Source organism: Choloepus didactylus, chromosome X, assembly GCF_015220235.1.
Source record: "Choloepus didactylus isolate mChoDid1 chromosome X, mChoDid1.pri, whole genome shotgun sequence".
NCBI lineage: Eukaryota > Metazoa > Chordata > Mammalia > Pilosa > Megalonychidae > Choloepus > Choloepus didactylus.
The window spans coordinates 34,137,767-34,157,723 of record NC_051334.1 but is presented as its reverse complement, the minus strand read 5'-3'; the positions used below and the strand labels follow the sequence as shown (position 1 = coordinate 34,157,723).

The following is a 19,957-nucleotide window of genomic DNA, read 5'->3' as shown; positions in this document are numbered from 1 at the left end:
GAAGACTGGAGGAGATTACCCTGCACCACAAATGTCCAAAGAGACCTTGGGATAGAGAGAGAGAAAAAAAAATTAAGCTGCCTTTTAAATCATGTTTTTTCAAAGAGACTGGTTACCCATAAATGGTGGTATCATTTCCAATGCTTCACACATTGGCAGCTACATATCTTGGCTGTTTCCACAGGAGGCTTTGCATTTTTTTCCTATGTAATACTTTCCCAAACTTTTCTTTCTTATGGAGTCATCATCAAATCAATTATTCAGGCTATGTTCAACTCAATACTCAGTTAACTTCTCCATTTCTGATCATTCACTAATCATTACCTCCAAAACCATGTCCTTTATGCACATAATCTACTTCAATCTTTGTTTTGAGACTTTCCAGAAGTGATGAGGAGAAGGCAAGAAACAGCTTATCAAGACTAATTATTACAGCCTTGGCAGATTGGCAAGAAATTCTGGCATGGTTGGTATGGTGATTTGAAGCTGTACGTGCCCCAGAAAATCATGTTCTTAAAGCTAATCCATTCCTGTGGGTGCGAACTTATTGTAAGTAGAATCTTCTGATCAGGTAACTTCAGTCAAGGTGTGGCCAAGGCTGGGTCTTAATCTTCTTACTGGAGTCATTTATAAATGGGATGAATACAGAGAGAGAAAAAAAGACAGGGAAGCAAGAAGCTGAAAGCAAGGAAACCCGGAAGGGAAGGGAGAGAACAGCAGATGCCTCCATGTGCCTTGCCATGTGGCAGAGGAGCTGAGGATCAACAGCAGCCAGTTGGGAAGAAAGCATCACCTTGATGATGCCTTGATTTAGTCATTTTTCTCAGTCTCAAAACTTTAAGCGTGTAAGCTAATACATTCCCATTGTTAAAGCCAACGCATTTCATGGTATCTGCTTTGAGCACCCTAGAAAACTAAAACTGTTGGAAAAACATTTGGAAGAGAAAAGGCAAAATAGAGTGGCAATAAAGCCACTTTGATACGTTGCCTCAATATTAAAAAAATCTGACTGAGAATAGAGTAAGGACAGAGAAAGCATTTTGCACTACAGATTCAGCAAACCTATGTCCTGGATTTGGCAGCATACTCCTGATTTTTAATATTTTGCCTGTTATTCCTTTCCTACACTTAGCGTGTCAGGCCTTGTGTCCTAATTTTAGCTTTGATAAACATACTGGTTGGCATGGATCTGTCTTGGTAAAAGTAAAACCAGTGCTTTATTCAGTAAAATGGTGATAGGAACATTATCCCAAGAAATGCAGGTAGTTTTCAGTTTGGTGAAATTGCCCACGTCCAAGTAAAATTTGACTATACTTTGGGGAAAGAATATTCTACATCCTTCCTGGGGTGACACAAGGATATTCATGGGGATAGAATGTCATAAAAACAATACAGTATGGACTGTGTATATGGGTGTGTGGGGTGTGTTGTGTGTGTTTTCAGAAATTTTGATTCATTGCTTTCTTATTGCAAAAAAAAGTATGTAGATCACATGAGAAACAAAACATGACAAAACAGAAAAAAAAATTTAAAAAGTGTAAGACTTTTAAAATGGGAAAAAGAAAGTGAATCATGTATACATTATTTAGAAATGTCTTTTGATTGGTTTTCCCTCTCTCTCTCCCTCTCTCTCTTTCCCTCACTTTCGACTTGAGGGATGGGACTAAACACTGAAAACCAAAAAGAAAATACCATGATATTAAAAGGATATCATAAATGAATGTAGAAGTAAGAAGCATGGAATAACTGAATGTATTTTGCAGCAAGTCTATTAATAATTAAAACCATGCTCTTTTTAATAATTGCTTTTTTAGTTTTGCTGGCCCCCAAACAACTTTAATGTCTTTATTTTCTCTTTTATTATCTGATACTCAGAAACTCAAGCAATGAAAGGAAACCAGATTCATTTTTTCTATTCAAAGGAAGCCTGTTTCTAAGAGAGAAACATTATCCAGGAAAGGCACGGGCAACAGCAGTGCACATCAATTCAGGATATGAAAATTTATGTTTTAAAATGACCCAACACACACACATACACACACACACGAACAAAATATTTGCTACTCCTCCTCCCAGGCACACACAGTATTAAAATGTATGACCAAAGGAATGTCTCAAGATTGGAATGAAAGTGACAGTGAATTGGTAAAAAGATTCAAAACATTATGAGAAAAATTGCAACAGGCAATTGAATATAAGAATATATTGGGAAAGTGTACTTCTCTGAATGTGTTTAGGAATCTGCTTTATCTGTCTTGCTTTATCAAAACTGGTGATACCATGTCAAAAAATAATAAAGGGTTATCAGAAATCACAGCTTCACTTAGTCCACTGTAGGGCGATGGTGTCAAAATGTAGAATGGTGGTGTCAATCACCCTGATTCTATGCCAGCCATGAAAAATTGGTCCCTGGAAGGGCTACCACCCTGTCTTTCCGTCTTAATTGTCAACTCTGGTAATCAATAACTTGTATTCCTTTTTTAAATTTTTTCCCCTGGCCTACCAACAATTCATGCATAATTGAGCTTTTCTAAATTTTATTCAAAATAAAATTTACTTGTCTTCCACTTTAATTTTCTCTCCATCATCGTGAAAATCCTGTATCCACTCTCTCTGTACTTCATGCCACTCTGGATCAGCTTTCTCAAATGCCATGTCTAGCTTTGCTTTTGCTTCCACAGGAAGTTTCACTCCAACATTGCTACTGGCACAGCCATTTTTTGGTTGTTGTTAATGAAGAAGGCTATATACATAAGTTTCCAAAATCTGATAGCTGGGTTGGCTAAAGATAAGGAACTTTCAAGGAGCCACTAGAGCAAATGTCAAAACACCAAGAATCTGTGAAAGGACAATAATGTAGCTTCATCCTCTAGTTCTACCTATAGATATCATTTCTGCTCTTTTGTACTCTGTTTCATGATGCTCTTTCAGATAACTCCAATAATTAAAACTCTGCCTTTTACGTCTAAGACCCTGGTAGTTTATTTATTGTGAAGCCACATGAATGTCAAAAAGTGAATTCACAAGAAGCCAGCGGTCACTCTTCATATTCCTCAGAGTCTAAAACTGTGGTTTTTAGGTGCACTTGGAGAGGCATTCTCATTTATCTTCATCAGTCAATTAACACATCATCAGAATCACTTCACTGGGAATCATGGCACTCAGAGCTGGAGGAAACAAAACAAGATAATTTACAGCTATTGAGTCAAGAAGCTAGTGACGCCAGCTAAAACAGACAGAGCAGCTCACCAGTGCTGATGGGACCAAAGTCAGCAATAACTAAGCCTTCTGAGAAATGGGCATAAAAGAATAATCATTCTCTTCATCACCAGGTAACATGTCAAAGAGCAAGGAATAAAGTGTTGATTTTTTTTTGTTATTTTAGCAGCTGCTCTGAAACAGCTACTTGGGGTAGAGGCTGAGCCCTGAGAGGCCTGAGACGATGACATAGAACCACACTTCTCAAACTTTAACTTGTGCATGAATCACTCGGGATCCTGTTAAACTTCAGGTTCTGATTCAGTAGGTCTGGGGTGAGGCCAGGAATCTGCATTTCTAGCAAACTCCCAGATACTGCTGGCATCTATGGACCACACTATAAGTCACAAGGATTTAGAGCACCAGGGGTGGAATCCACTGGCTGAGCAGGTGGAGGAAAAAGGGAGGGATGGGACAGACAGAGAAAGAAGATGGCTTGGATGAGGCAATGTTGAAGCAAGCAAGATGTGGAAAGTTTTACCCTTCATAGTGTGGAAATTCATGAAAGAGCTGATGTTTGCATCCAGGTTGGCTAGGGATGGAATTGAGCCTTTGAATGACAAAGAGAAGAAGCAAGAATTCGGGAAAGGACTTTGGACTCTGAAGAATCATGAAATTAGAGGTTTGAGGGTTTGAGCAAAGTTTGCCTAAATCTCTCAGGGACTGGGAGGCCCTAGCTGACATCTGGGTTATAATAACATAATAATTATGGTTCGTGCTTACCATATGCCAGACATTACACCTTGTGGAAATTACCTCTTTTGTCCTCACAACAGCCCAATGATGCAGGTGCCACCCCATTGTATAAAGGAGGGAACTGAAGTTAGTGGGATGCCCAGAGCGACACAGTAAGTAGGTTCCAGAGTGACTATTTTAACCTTGGTTCTGCTGAATCAAAACCAATTCCAATTCTTGCGGAAGAGATCCTACTTTTGTTTACCAAAGACTAGACAAGCCTGAAAGGAGAGAAAAAAAAGTGAAACATGTAGGCTAAGGAAGGACTGAAAACAGTGATTCAGGGGAGACAAAGGAATGAGATAACATGCTGATCTTTGTATCATTCTGGTATTTTTCCACCTACATTTGTTTGGACCTGGAGGAAATGACATTTTGAATTTTAACAGACTGCTGACGTATCATGCAGTACTCCTCACTCACCTCACAGACTAATTTTGAAAGGTGAATCTAGAGGTGAGAGTTACACTGAAATAATATTCCTAGGAGGATCTTTTATTCAATAGCCTCAGTCCCCTAGCACTGCCGACATTTAAGACCACCTTTTGGAAACTCTAGAGAGAAATAGCTCAGCAGCATTCTTCTAGTAGGAAGTGTGAGTATAAATTGCTCCAGGTACCCTTTCTACTTAATCCTTTTTAATTTCTGACATTCTTTCAATTAACTTCCAACCATCCCTATAATTAGGATTTATGAATTTGGGGCTCATTTTTTCCCATTGTGCATGTGAGTCCTTCAGGCCACAAAGGAGAGAGGGGATCTACGCTTTCTAATAAAGGGAAACTTTCTGACACTACAGACATAGTCCCTGTCAAAAGAACAAGGGAAGGGCTTCCAGCGACACCAGTTCAGAGACAGTCTATAATACAAAACATAAGCACATGGCAAAGAATACAACAGTGCAAATCATCATGGATCAGCCGATTTTTAAAATGGGAAACTGACATTGTTGCCCTCTAATATGAGAATGGGGTCTAAGCAGATATTTTCCATCTAGCCAAAAGCATCTTCATTCACCTTCCCATCGGGAAAAAGTCTTTATGAAAACTGTCTCTTTGAGAACTCACAAGGAAGTGAACAAAGATGGCTTTAGACTAAAATCTAAAGCAATAGATGAAGCTTAACTATCCAGCTCCAAGGTGAGCAGCAGGGCAGGTGAACGATTCCCCAGGATGGTTTCTGAGCTTCCTCCATCTCTACTCTACCTCTCTTTGGCCTGTGCCCAAGACAACACCTAAGCCATGGTTCAACACTTGTCTCCTTCAAACTCCAGCAAGTATAAGCTAACCCTGTTCATTCTACCAAAAATATTCAACTACCCAGGTGTTTTAGTTTCCTAGGCTGCTCCAAGCAGATACCATGAAATGGGTTGTCTTTAAACAATGGGAATCTATTAGTTTACAGTTTTGAGGCCATGAGAATGTCCTAATCAAGGCCTCAACAAGCCTAAGACTGGCTACTGGCGATCCAGGACTCCTCTGCCACATGGCAAGGCACATAGCGGCATCTTCTGGTCTCTCCCTTCTCTTCTGGGTTTCCTTGTTTCCAGCTTCTTGTTTCCATGGCTTTTTCTTTCTCTCTCAGTATTCATTCTGCTTATAAAGGACTCCAGTAAGAGGATTAAGACCCATCCTGAATGAGGTGAGTCACACCTTAACGGATGTAGCCGCATCAAAAGATCCTATTTACAATGGGTCCACACCCATAGGAATGAATTAGATCTAAGAACCACCACACCAGGGTTGCTATTTCGGAGGTTTTGGTGTTCTATTTTCAATTAAGTCCTCAAGTACAGGGAACTCCACGAGAGATATAGAAATGATGTATCATGTTGATGGTGTCCAAAGATAGCTGAAATTCCACCAGGATGAGATACTTCAGTAGACATGCACTTGCTTCACATAATCAAAAGTGTCGACTTGTGATTATAGCAAAAAGAAGAAACAAAACGATTAGAAATGCAGTCATGAGGTGCTTGAAGCCCACACACCTCATCATTTCTCCACAAATCTATAAATGAACACAAATATACTATAAATATGGAGGAAGACGTGCATATAGGTGATTGTTGTTAAGGAAATAGACACTTGAAAAAGATGAGGAACATATTTAGAATTAGTCTCACTGGGAATGTTCTAATTTTCCCATATTCTTACCTCTTGGGCATTTGATTCACACTTCTTTATTACAATAAACATATTTATTCTAAAACAAATCATCCTTCTCCTCTAGTGTCCTCTAGCACTTTCAGTTCCATGATTTTACTTCCTTTCTTTGTGGGTGAGTGAATTATTAGGGTTGTAGGTTCTATTATGAAACAGCAATAAACTTGAAATCAAAACATTGACATAAAATGTGAATAAATGTGCTATTACCAACTTAAACATAACTGTTTCAACAATATGGTACATTTGTAAATCAGGAAAGACATTGGAAAATGATGGAATTGAGGTTTTTAACTGTGGAATTCTTAATTCATTAAAAAAAAAAAACAGAAACAGCAATTATTAGAGTTATTTGTGAGAATTCTAAGCAACAAGAATTCAATAATGCAATACAGAATGCACCCCCTGAATTATCACGTGCAGCAGGTAGGCCTCATCATGCCATGGTTTCACCCACATCAGAGTCTTTCTGGCATGGGCCTCAAGAATGGAAATATAATAAAGAGAGTAAACCTCCAAAGTACTCTTCATTGCTTCTTACTTCTGAAGTATTTTGCAGAAGTAATTATCTATTGCACTGAAAATATGGTTGGTAGGTATTTCTAATCCTTTAATGACGGCTTCATTGTTTATCCTTCTAGGCATTTGGTTTTCTCTATTTCTTCTTCCTGTAGAGAAAGCAGATCTAACCACACAGCTAAATGTGGTCCCAATGATGGAACTCCAAGGTGCAGGAAGACCTTTGTGGAGCAAGGAGAAGATGCTGGACAAAAGGGGCACAGCAAACTGGCCCTGTGCCTGAAAGAGACCCCCCATAGGAATGGTAGTCTTGGTTCGGGAAAACAGGACACCTTCCCTCTCCCCTCTTAAGAAGGGTCATAGTATTGACAATGACCAGTGTCTGCTGTGACAGTGACAAGATTGGTGACTTGAACAGTGTACAAAACTTGCTGGGCTCATTCCTGAAAACAGCTACTTATTCTCTTTCTAATTAAGTCTCCTCTTGCTTATCCCAAACAACTGAACCTTGGTAGCTGAACATTTCGACTATTAAGCATATATAAAGAAGGGGCTCTTGCTGGCAGACTGAACTGACAGTGTGATATTAGCTCCTCTTTATTCTTTTAAGACCTGTTGAGAGTCTGGAACGTTTCCCTCCCTGTGTTTTCCACACCCTCTGCCTCCAGTGTGACCCTTTCCCACTTCCCGGATGGATTTCCCAATCCCTTCAATCCGACCTCACTTCTCACTTTGCTGCCCCGTTCTTCTGGCCTCACTGGCTCAAGCAAAGGGCTGATTGATCTTCTGCTTTATTTCTGGGTCTAGGGAGTGACGCCAGCCTGCCTTTCTGGAGCTATACAACTCACAGAGTCACACATCAGAGTTCTATGACTGCAATTTCCATGGGGATCCTATGCTATGGAACAGAGTTAGGGCTCCTAGCTGATGGCCTTTGTCCCCCTGAGGTCCAGGGATGGGGTGACTGTGGTGACTTGGTGTCCCAGTTTAGGCTTAAGAGAAAGAAGGGCGCCTCTGACCTTTGTGTGACGCTATAGCAAAGGGCCAACAAAGCCATGGCTTTTGAAAGAAGTCATAGCTTCTGAAAGTCAGTTTCCTTCACAGCTCAATGTAAGCCCATTCCATTTCTCAGATGTGGGTCTAATTCAGTCCTTGTTTCCACCAGACTTATACCTATACCTTAGTTGCCACCTCCTACCTCACTTCCAGCCAGGTACCCAGATGGCAACATTGTACATCAAAGTGCTATAAACAATTTGTTTATGTACTTTTCTCCCCTGCACTATACCATCTTTTAAAGAAATCTGTTATAGATCCATGTCTTTTCAGCCATGATCTATTTTTTCTCCTTTGACCTTAAAGTTTAGGTCTAATACACAGATATGCATTGTTTAAACATGTCTCATTTTCTCTCATTTTGCCTCCCTCTCCTCTCTCCTGAAATGTTGGAAAACATATCCAAAGCAATTTTATATTTAAGTTAAAAACTTAGCCAAAATCAGACTATACTGTGAAGGGAGGACCTAGAGAAGATGAGGACATCTCTTCACTTACCGATCTCTTAAAAATAATAATAGTAAAAGAGATTTACTGACCATCTTCTATGTACCAGTCACTGAGGATACAGTAGAGAATAAAGCAGACAAAAATAGTCCTACCATTATGGTACTTAAGTAGGAGGGGACAGAAAAAAAAAATAAGTAAAATATGTTGTCTGGCAATGCTAGGGAGAAAAATAAAGCACGGAAAGGGTTTACCCTTCTTACCAATCTGGCCAGATCCCAGTTGAAGGGACAGATGATCCCCATGGGGGCTGATGGTAGGGTAGAGAGTCCCAGTATCCAAACCAGAAGGTGTGTTTCCGCAAGAGATCTTGATAGAATCATCAATGGAAGGAGTTAGCTCCAGAAAGAACAGCCCAACTGGGAGCCCTGTGGCTGGGAGGCAGGGCTGAGACAGCTGTACTGGCCCACCAAAGTGGATCAGAACCAGGGTCAGGAAGGGTTTTCATTCAGTCTTTGCTAATTGTTGGAATCCCTCACTCTGCTCTTTCCATCTTTAGGGAAATGCAGGTCTACCATCCCTTTTCCTGAACGTTTCAGGGCCAACCGTGTTGAGGAATTCAGAAGGGGACTGGGGTGCATCTGCTGTAAATTACATACACCCACCAGGGTCTGGGGCTGCGTATTTATTCACACTAAGTGGGATAAATCAAAACCATAAATAGCCTCACATCAGTTTGAATTAGGTTTGCCACCCAAAGAGTTTGCTACAAACTTACAAAAAGGAAAAAAAAAATACTTTTGTTTTCAGAGCTTTACATATCTTGGAATTGAGGATTAAGGATGATCGATATGTATTACATTGTGAAAATGCTAAAAACGATTAACAGATGAAGTAAGTATTTGAGGAAAAGTTGGCTTTTTTTGTTGTTTAAAAGGGTTTATTTTTCTAGTTTTGTAGAGCATGGAGTCAATTTTGTAGGTAGTACAAAGAAGTAGGGAGTAAATTGAGTAAGCAGTTGAGAACAAGCCAGAAAAATGGAGTGAAGCAAGCGGGATAGGAGGGGATAGCGTGGGGGGTGGGGCGGAAAGACTAAATTAGAGGGAACAAAGTTAAGAAAAACATTGGCTGACTGGAAATGGATCATATTAAACAGCAGGTAATAGAACTATGTAACTTTGAGAGCATAGTCAAGAAATTTTCTTAAAAGATATATTTGAATATACATTATAAAACTATACCCATAAATCCAAGTAAAAGAAAAATATCACAAGCCCAGTCACCCCTATTAATCGTCCTGGTTTTTAATTTTTCTGTCACATTAGGAACTATTTTCAAGAGAAGCACTTAGGCTTCTCTTTAGTTGGGAGGATGAGAAGCCTATTGGAAGTTAGGGAATTAGAAGCTCAGAGTGCTCTAGGCATTCTTTATTAAGGGTTCTGTGTCATTACCATGATAATGATTACCGGGTTGGGGGAAGTTGCCAGTTCTCTGATTTCCAAAGGTAAGACCACCTCGGGTTTTTTAAATTTCACTTTGCGTTGGTTCTTATTGTCAAGTCATTTGACACTGGGTTGTTTCTTGCATTCAAAATGTTGCTTCGTCAGAATGTATCTAACCTCATGGAAAGGCGTTAAAAGGGACAGAACTGCTACCTACAAAAAGTATGAAACCCTGCAGTCTTGAGGATGGTGTGTCATGAAAAGGTAGAGGGCATTTCTCCCATTCTTCAGATCTTTACTATTTTGTGTTGCCACCAAATTTTCCAGATGGTGAAAGATCTGGAAAACATTTCCCCCCAAATGATCTGCTCAATAAAATTTTTTCATAGGAAAGATGGAAAGTAATCAAAAAGATACAGGACACAGATAGCTACCCGCCAATCAATCACAATAATCAGTTACAGAACTTCAATTTCAACAGGTGTAAAGAGTCCTCGCGGATAGAAACCAACTACACAGTGTCTCCTTTAGACCCGGGACAATGTCATTTGGCGATGGATCCTTTGCCCGGAGCCCACAATAAATGTATGTAGTTTTTTTTTTTTTTTTTTCTTTTTTTTTTTTTTTTAATTCAGTTTTATTGAAATATATTCACAAACCATACAGTCATCCATGGTATACAATGAACTGTTCACAGTATGATCATATAGTTATGCGTTCATCACCACAATCTATTTCTGAACATTTTCCTTACATCAGAAAGAATCAGAATAAGAATAAAAAATAAAAGTGAAAAAAGAATACCCAAACCATCCCCCCATCCCACCCTATTTGTCATTTAGTTTTTACTCCCATTTTTCTACTGATTTTTTTTCAATTTTTTAACTTTGTTTATCAAAAAATTAAAAACAAACAGGCAAACAACAACCAAAAAAACCCCACAACATTTCAAACAAAGCAATGGATTAAGGAAAACAAATAACCTAAAATAACTACTTTGCTTCCAATATGTTCCTACCATACCCCAAGAAAATTAATAAACCATGTCCAAACAGAGGAGTAAGAAAAACAAATAATCTAAAATAACTACATTGCTTCCAACATGTTCCTTCCATACCCCAAGAAAATTAACAACCCCTAAGAAAACAAAGGAATAAGAGAAAAAAAAACCTAAAATAACTCTATTGCTTCCAACTTGATCTTACTATATCCAAGAAAGTTTACAAACCATAATCATTCCTGAGCATTCCCATAACATTGAGATTACCCTCCATAGTTTATCTGTTCTTATTAGATTATCATTCCCCCTCCACTAATTGGTATCTCTAGGTCCCCTACATTCTACAGTATAAAACATTGTACATTTTTCACAGAATTCACATTAGTGGTAACATACAATATCTCTCTTTTTGTGCCTGGCTTATTTTGCTCAGCATTATGTCTTTTTTTTTTTTTTTTTTTTTTTTTTTTTAATCTTCATTTTATTGAGATATATTCCTATACCACGCAGTCATACAAAACAAATCGTACTTTCGATTGTTCACAGTACCATTACATAGTTGTACATTCATCACCCAAATCAATCCCTGACACCTTCATTAGCACACACACAAGAATAACAAGAATAATAATTAGAGTGAAAAAGAGCAATTGAAGTAAAAAAGAACACTGGGTACCTTTGTCTGTTTGTTTCCTTCCCCTATTTTTCTACTCATCCATCCATAAACTAGACAAAGTGGAGTGTGGTCCTTATGGCTTTCCCAATCCCCTTGTCACCCCTCATAAGCTACATTTTTATACAACTGTCTTCGAGATTCATGGGTTCTGGGTTGTAGTTTGATAGTTTCAGGTATCCACCACCAGCTACCCCAATTCTTTAGAACCTAAAAAGGGTTGTCTAAAGTGTGCGTAAGAGTGCCCACCAGAGTGACCTCTCGGCTCCTTTTGGATTCTCTCTGCCACTGAAGCTTATTTCATTTCCTTTCACATCCCCCTTTTGGTCAAGAAGATGTTCTCCGTCCCACGATGCCGGGTCTACATTCCTCCCCGGGAGTCATATTCCACGTTGCCAGGGAGATTCACTCCCCTGGGTGTCTGTTCCCACGTAGGGGGGAGGGCAGTGATTTCACCTTTCAAGTTGGCTTAGCTAGAGAGACAGGGCCACATCTGAGCAACAAAGAGGCATTCGGGAGGAGGCTCTTAGGCACAACCATAGGGAGGCCTAGCCTCTCCTTTGCAGCAACCGTCTTCCCAATGGTAAAAACTGTGGTAGAGGGCTGAACCCATCAAACCACCAGTCCCCTATGTCTGTGGTCATGTTAGCAACCATGGAGGTGGGGTAGGCGAATACCCCTGCATTCTCCACAGGCTCCTCAAGGGGGCACTACATCTTTTTTTTTTTTTTTTCCTTTTTTTTTTTTTTTTTTAAACTTTCCCTTCTTTTTTAAATCAACTGTATGAAAAAAAAGTTAAAAAGAAAACAAACATACAATAAAAGAACATTTCAAAGAGACCATAACAAGGGAGTAAGAAAAAGACAACTAACCTAAGATAACTGCTTAACTTCCAACATGTTCCTACTTTACCCCAAGAAAGTTACCTAATATAGCAACATTTCTGTGAACTTGCTCCTACTATATCCATCAGAAATTCACAGACCATAGTCATTCCTGGGCATCCCCAGAACGTTAAATAGCTTATCTGTTCTTCTTGGATTATTGTTCCCCCTTCCTTAATTGCTCTCTATTGCTAGTTCCCCTACATTCTACATTATAAGCCATTTGTTTTACATTTTTCAAAGTTCACATTAGTGGTAGCATATAATATTTCTCTTTTTGTGCCTGGCTTATTTCGCTTAGCATTATGTCTTCAAGGTTCATCCATGTTGTCATATGTTTCACGAGATCGTTCCTTCTTACTGCTGCGTAGTATTCCATCGTGTGTATATACCACATTTTATTTATCCACTCATCTGTTGAAGGACATTTGGGTTGTTTCCATCTTTTGGCAATTGTGAATAATGCTGCTATGAACATTGGCGTGCAGATATCTGTTCGTGTCACTGCTTTCCGATCTTCCGGGTATATACCGAGAAGTACAATCGCTGGATCGAATGGTAACTCTATATCTAGTTTTCTAAGGAACTGCCAGACTGACTTCCAGAGTGGCTGAACCATTATACAGTCCCACCAACAGTGAATAAGAGTCCCAATTTCTCCACATCCCCTCCAGCATTTGTAGTTTCCTGTTTGTTTAATGGCAGCCATTCTAACCGGTGTTAGGTGGTATCTCATTGTGGTCTTAATTTGCATCTCTCTAATAGCTAGTGAAGCTGAACATTTTTTCATGTGTTTCTTGGCCATTTGTATTTCCTCTTCAGAGAACTGTCTTTTCATATCTTTTGCCCATTTTATAATTGGGCCGACTGTACTATTGTCATTGAGTTGTAGGATTTCTTTATATATGCAAGATATCAGTCTTTTGTCAGATACATGGTTTCCAAAAATTTTTTCCCGTTGAGTTGGCTGCCTCTTTACCTTTTTGAGAAATTCCTTTGAGGTGCAGAAACTTCTAAGCTTGAGGAGTTCCCATTTATCTATTTTCTCTTTTGTTGCTTGTGCTTTGGGTGTAAAGTCTAGGAAGTGGCCGCCTAATACAAGGCCTTGAAGATGTTTTCCTACATTATCTTCTAGGAGTTTTATGGTACTTTCTTTTATATTGAGATCTTTGGTCCATTTTGAGTTAATTTTTGTGTAGGGGGTGAGGTAGGAGTCCTCTTTCATTCTTTTGGATATGGATATCCAACTCTCCCAGCCACATTTGTTGAAAAGACCATTATGACTCAGTTCAGTGACTTTGGGGGCCTTATCAAAGATCAGTCGGCCATAGATCTGAGGGTCTATCTCTGAATTCTCAATTCGATTCCATTGATCTATATGTCTATCTTTGTGCCAGTACCATGCTGTTTTGGCAACTGTGGCTTTATAATAAGCTTCAAAGTCAGGGAGTGTAAGTCCTCCCACTTCGTTTTTCTTTTTTAGAGTGGCTTTAGCAATTCGAGGCATCTTCCCTTCCCAAATAAATTTGATAACTAGCTTTTCCAAGTCTGCAAAGTAGGTTGTTGGAATTTTGATTGGGATTGCATTGAATCTGTAGATGAGTTTGGGTAGAATTGACATCTTAATGACATTTAGTCTTCCTATCCATGAACATGGAATATTTTTCCATCTTTTAAGGTCCCCTTCTATTTCTTTTAGTAGAGTTATGTAGTTTTCTTTGTATAGGTCTTTTACATCTTTGGTTAAGTTTATTCCTAGGTACTTGATTTTTTTAGTTGCTATTGAAAATGGTATCTTTTTCCTGAGTGTCTCTTCAGTTTGTTCATTTCTAGCATATAGAAACATTATGGACTTATGTGCATTAACCTTGTATCCCGCTAATTTGCTAAATTTGTTTATTAGCTCTAGTAGCTGTATCGTCGATTTCTCAGGGTTTTCTAGATATAAGATCATATCATCTGCAAACAATGACAGTTTTACTTCTTCTTTTCCAATTTGGATGCCTTTTATTTCTTTGTCTTGCCGGATTGCCCTGGCTAGCACTTCCAGCACAATGTTGAATAACAGTGGTGACAGCGGGCATCCTTGTCTTGTTCCTGATCTTAGAGGGAAGGCTTTCAGTCTCTCACCATTGAGTACTATGCTGGCTGTGGGTTTTTCATATATGCTCTTTATCATGTTGAGGAAGTTTCCCTCAATTCCTACCTTTTGAAGTGTTTTTATCAAAAACGGATGTTGGATTTTGTAAAATGCTTTTTCAGCATCTATTGAGATGATCAATTGATTTTTCCCTTTTGACTTGTTAATGTGTTGTAATACATTGATTGATTTTCTTATGTTGAACCATCCTTGCATGCCTGGAATAAACCCCACTTGGTCATGGTGTATGATTTTTTTAATGTGTCTTTGGATTCGATTTGCAAGTATTTTGTTGAGGATTTTTGCATCTATATTCATTAGGGAGATTGGCCGGTAGTTTTCCTTTTTTGTAACATCTTTGCCTGGTTTTGGTATTAGATTGATGTTAGCTTCATAAAATGAGTTAGGTAGAGTTCCATTTTCTTCAATGTTTTGAAAGAGTTTGAGTAAGATTGGTGTCAGTTCTTTCTGGAAAGTTTGGTAGAATTCCCCTGTGAAGCCATCTGGCCCTGGGCATTTATTTGTGGGAAGATTTTTGATGACTGATTGGATCTCTTTGCTTGTGATGGGTTGGTTGAGGTCTTCTATTTCTTCTCTGGTCAGTCTAGGTTGTTCATATGTTTCCAGGAAATTGTCCATTTCCTCTACATTATCCAGTTTGTTGCCATACAGTTGTTCATAGTATCCTCTTATAATTTTTTTAATTTCTTCAGGATCTGCAGTTATGTCACCTTTTTCATTCATTATTTTGTTTATATGGGTCTTCTCTCTTTTTGATTTTGTCAGTCTAGCTAGGGGCTTGTCAATCTTGTTGATCTTCTCAAAGAACCAACTTTTGGTGATATTTATCCTCTCTATTGTTTTTTTGTTCTCTATGTCATTTATTCCTGCTTTAATCCTTGTTATCTCTTTTCTTCTACTTGGTTTAGGATTGGTTTGCTGTTCATTTTCTAGCTTCTTCAGTTGATCCATTAGTTCTTTGATTTTGGCTCTTTCTTCCTTTTTAATATATGCGTTTAGTGCTATAAATTTCCCCCTTAGCACTGCTTTTGCTGCATCCCATAGGTTTTGGTATGTTGTGTTCTCGTTTTCATTCGTCTCTATATATTTAGCAATTTCTCTTGCTATTTCTTCTTTAACCCACTGATTGTTTAGGAGTGTGTTGTTTAACCTCCAGGTATTTGTGAATTTTCTAAGTCTCTGATGCTTATTGACTTCTAATTGTATTCCATTGTGGTCAGAGAATGTGCTTTGAATAATTTCAAACTTTTTAAATTTATTGAGGCTTGTTTTATGTCCCAGCATATGATCTATTCTGGAGAAAGTTCCGTGAGCACTAGAAAAGTATGTGTATCCTGGTGATTTGGGATGTAATGTCCTGTATATGTCTGTTAAATCTAATTCATTTATCAGATTGTTTAGGTTTTCAATTTCCTTATTGGTCTTCTGTCTGGTTGATCTATCTATAGGAGAGAGTGATGTGTTGAAGTCTCCCACAATTATTGTGGAAACATCAATTGCTTCCTTTAGTTTTGCCAGTGTTTCTCTCATGTATTTTGTGGCACCTTGGTTGGGTGCATAGACATTTACGATTGTTATTTCTTCTTGCTGAATTGCCCCTTTTATTAGTACGTAGTGGCCTTCTTTGTCTCTCAAAACATCCCTGCATTTGAAGTCTATTTTATCTGAGATTAATATTGCTACACCTGCTTTCTTTTGGCTGTAGCTTGCATGAAATATTTTTTTCCATCCTTTCACTTTCAGTTTCTTTGTGTCCCTGTGTCTAAGATGAGTCTCTTGTATGCAACATATTGATGGTTCATTTTTTTTTGATCCATTCTGCGAATCTATATCTTTTAATTGGGGAGTTTAATCCATTTACATTCAACGTTACAACCGTGAAGGCATTTCTTGAATCAGCCATCTTATCCTTTGGTTTATGTTTGTCATAATTTTTCCCCTCTGTCTATTGATATCCTTTATTGTACCCATACCGAATCTCTTTAGTACTGAACCTTTCTCCAAGTCTCTCTGTCCTTTCTTTGTTTCTCTGTCTGTAGGGCTCCCTTTAGTATCTCCAGTAGGGCAGGTCTCTTGTTAGCAAATTCTCTCAGCATTTGTTTGTCTGTGAAAAATTTAAGCTCTCCCTCAAATTTGAAGGAGAGCTTTGCTGGATAAAGTATTCTTGGCTGGAAATTTTTCTCACTCAGAATTTTAAATATATCGTGCCACTGCCTTCTTGCCTCCATGGTGGCTGCTGAGTAGTCACTACTTAGTCTTATGCTGTTTCCTTTGTATGTGGTGAATTGCTTTTCTCTTGCTGCTTTCAGAACTTGCTCCTTCTCTTCTGTGTTTGATAGTGTGATCAGTATATGTCTCGGAGTGTGTTTATTTGGATTTATTCTATTTGGAGTTCGCTGAGCATTTATGATTTGTGTATTTATGTTGTTTAGAAGATTTGGGAAGTTTTCCCCAACAATTTCTTTGAATACTCTTCCTAGACCTTTACCCTTTTCTTCCCCTTCTGGGACACCAATGAGTCTTATATTTGGACGTTTCATATTATCTATCATATCCCTGAGGTCCATTTCGATTTTTTCAATTTTTTTCCCCATTCTTTCTTTTATGTTTTCATTTTCCATTCTGTCATCTTCGAGGTCACTGATTCGTTGTTCAACTTCCTCTAGTCTTGTACTATGAGTGTCCAGAATCTTTTTAATTTGGTCAACAGTTTCTTTAATTTCCATAAGATCATCCATTTTTTATTTAGTCTTGCAATGTCTTCTTTATGCTCTTCTAGGGTCTTCTTGATTTCCTTTATCTCCCGTACTATGGTCTCATTGTTCATCTTTAGTTCTTTGAGTAGCTGCTCTAGGTGCTGTGTCTCTTCTGGTCTTTTGGTTTGGGTGCTTGGGCTTGGGTTATCCATATCGTCTGGTTTTTTCATATGCTTTATAATTTTCTGTTGTTTTTGGCCTCGTGGCATTTGCTGAACTTGATAGGGTTCTTTTAGGATTTGTAGACCAATTGAAGTCCTTATCTCTAATTTATCAGATCTACAGCTTCGTGGAGTACACTTTCTCTAACTAACCAGCAGGTCGCATCCACGAGCCACTTGTTCTCCACAAGCCAGTTCTCCCCTGCTTAGCCTTTTTGGTGAGTGGGGGAGTGAGTCTTGTGGAGTCCAATTGGTGTACCAAGCTTGCCTGGTAGTTGGTGTTGCCTGCCCTGTATATGGGGCGTGTTTCTGGGCAGTCAGGGAGGGGGGGGGTGGCTCTAACAATCAAATCTCCCTGGTGATCCTAGAGTTTTAAAGCTGCTGCAATAGTCTAATCCTTCAGTTCAGTCCTGCCACAGTTTGTCTCTGCCACTGACCCACAAGTCCTTGGTATTGGCGTATGGCTCCTGAGACTTGCAAGTGGGCCCCTCTTCCAGGCCGTGCACCCCGGGTCCTCTGTTGAGGGATGACTGTGCTATGTCACAGGTGAGTGCCGTCCCCCCAGGGCAGTTCTGGGCTGCTGGGCTGTGTAGGGAGGCTCCCAGTCTGCTGAAATGATGGCTGAATGGGGCTTTGTTAATTCACACTGCTCTACCTTCCCAACTCTGGGACTATCAGCTGAGGTTGCAGGGAAGGCTAATGTCCACACCCAGTTTTGTGGTGTGTGCCTGTTATTTGAAGCACTTCCGTCACACTGGGTTGTCTGGGGCAGTTCTGGGCTATGCGGCTGGCGATGGGCAGGAGTGTTTCCTGTCCACCAGGATGATGGCTGTGGGTGGACACCCCCCTTTTCTTGGGAAGTTGTGGTGTTTAGTGAATTTTCTCAGCCACTGGATTATTGCGTTTTGTCTCAGAGCTCTCCTAGTTCTGCTCTTGACTTGACCTGCCCAAATAGTAAGTCTTTGAAGCTTTCTGTATTGGGCTTCTTAGAGTAATTGTTTTAGAAAAAGAAAAAAGGATTAAAAAAAAAAAAAAAAAAAAAAAAAACGGGCCCTCCTCAGAGATCTAATGGGTTATTGAAATGCTAAGAGACAAAGCAACCAGGGCCATTAAGGAAAGGTCCACAGGACAGAGATCAGCTTTTCTTCTTGATTTGCATATGGGCCTCAGGGCCTTTCCCCTTTCTATGTTCACCAGAACTCCAAAAATCCTCCGCTTTTATTTTGGAGTTTTTCGTGTTGTTTTTTTTCTATGCCTGTCTCCTTTCTGCTGGGCTGGCTGCTCTCAGATTCTCTGGTGTCTGGTCTCAGTCTATCTATGGTTGGAGTCTGTATCAGTAGAATGAGTTTCCGATAAGAGCAGCCACTGCAGTTCTTCCTTCTCCTTCCCGGAGCTGACAGCCCCTCCTCCCCCGGGACTGAGCCTGGCAGGGATGGGCTCGGGTCCCCTGGCCGCAAAAACTTACAGATTTCGCTGATCTCAGCAGTTCCACGTTTTCATGAGTGTTGTATGAAGTATGCCCAAAGTCAGATTGCTCTGTGGTGTCCAGTCCACGCAGTTCCTGGCTTTCTACCTACTTTCCTGGAGGAGTAACTAAAACATACAGCTCACCAGTCTGCCATCTTGCCCCGCCTCTCTAAATGTATGTAGTTTGATTAGTTTTCCATTCAGGAAAGATGTGTCTTTTTCCCTATGCGGAACCCTGGGCTAGTTCCTGCAGGGACAATGCCCACGGAGGGACTCAGATGCTATTTGGTATAATGCAAAGCGGAATGAATACAGGCCTTAGTACACACGCAACCAAAGAGCAGCGGTGATGCAAATAAGGTTTACTTTACATTTTGCTAGAGCTCTCATTTCCGTTTTAGTGCCTGCGATCCCGGAGCAAAGGCCAGTCACAGGAGGCGCAAAAGAGGCGAACCCAGAGAATAGAAGCGGCAGCAGGCTTGGGGGAAAAGTAAGGAAATAGGGAACCGGGGGCTGGGGCTGGGGGGTTCCTGGGTTAGAGGCTGGGTCCCTCCTGGGTTTAAAAAGAGAATGAAATGCCTTTCGTCACTTTTCTCCTCCTTCCTCCAGTCCCTTGGGATGAGAAATTGGCCGGGGCGGGGGAGGGGGAGGGGAGCGGCTATTACATCACTGAGAGAGAGGACCTTTCCTTGCTCCAACAACCAGAGTGGAAACCTAGGAGGAATGAACATCTAACACCTTCTAGAAAACGACCCCTCCCTGCTCGCTAAGAAGAGGAAACCCACGTGACGGGACCGGAGGGCGAACTAGGCGACCCGCAGCGAGTGCGGCCGGAGTCGGAGCCGGGGGCCGGGCATCTTGGAGGAACTGCCCTGCGCAGCTGCCCCGGGCCGACGGGCTCGGGCGGGGCTCCGCGCGCGGGGCACTGGGGGTGTGGAGGAACCGGGGACGCCGGCTCCGCGCGCACCAGGCACCCGGAGCTTTGGGAGAACCGGAGTACCGGCTCCGCGCGCGCCGGGGAGGGGCGGGGCGGGCTGGGGCAAACGCGAGCCCCCGGAGCCGGGAGCAGGAGCTTGACACCGCCCCCGCGCGGACCCTCCGCTCCTCCCCGCTCCGCTACGCCTCCCGCAGTCAGGGGAGGGGTCGGGGAGGGGCCGGGGCGGAGCGAGCCGGGCCACGCCGGGGCGGAGCGGGCGCGGGCAGAACGCGGCGCGGGGCCGGCAGTGAAGGTTG

General features: G+C 40.7%; 1 pseudogene; it reads left to right on the top strand.

The window, feature by feature from the left end:
* The window catches only part of LOC119522073, a 101,561-nt pseudogene extending 82,343 nt beyond the window's left edge, over positions 1–19,218 (top strand).
* The last annotated feature ends 739 nt before the right edge of the window (positions 19,219–19,957 follow it).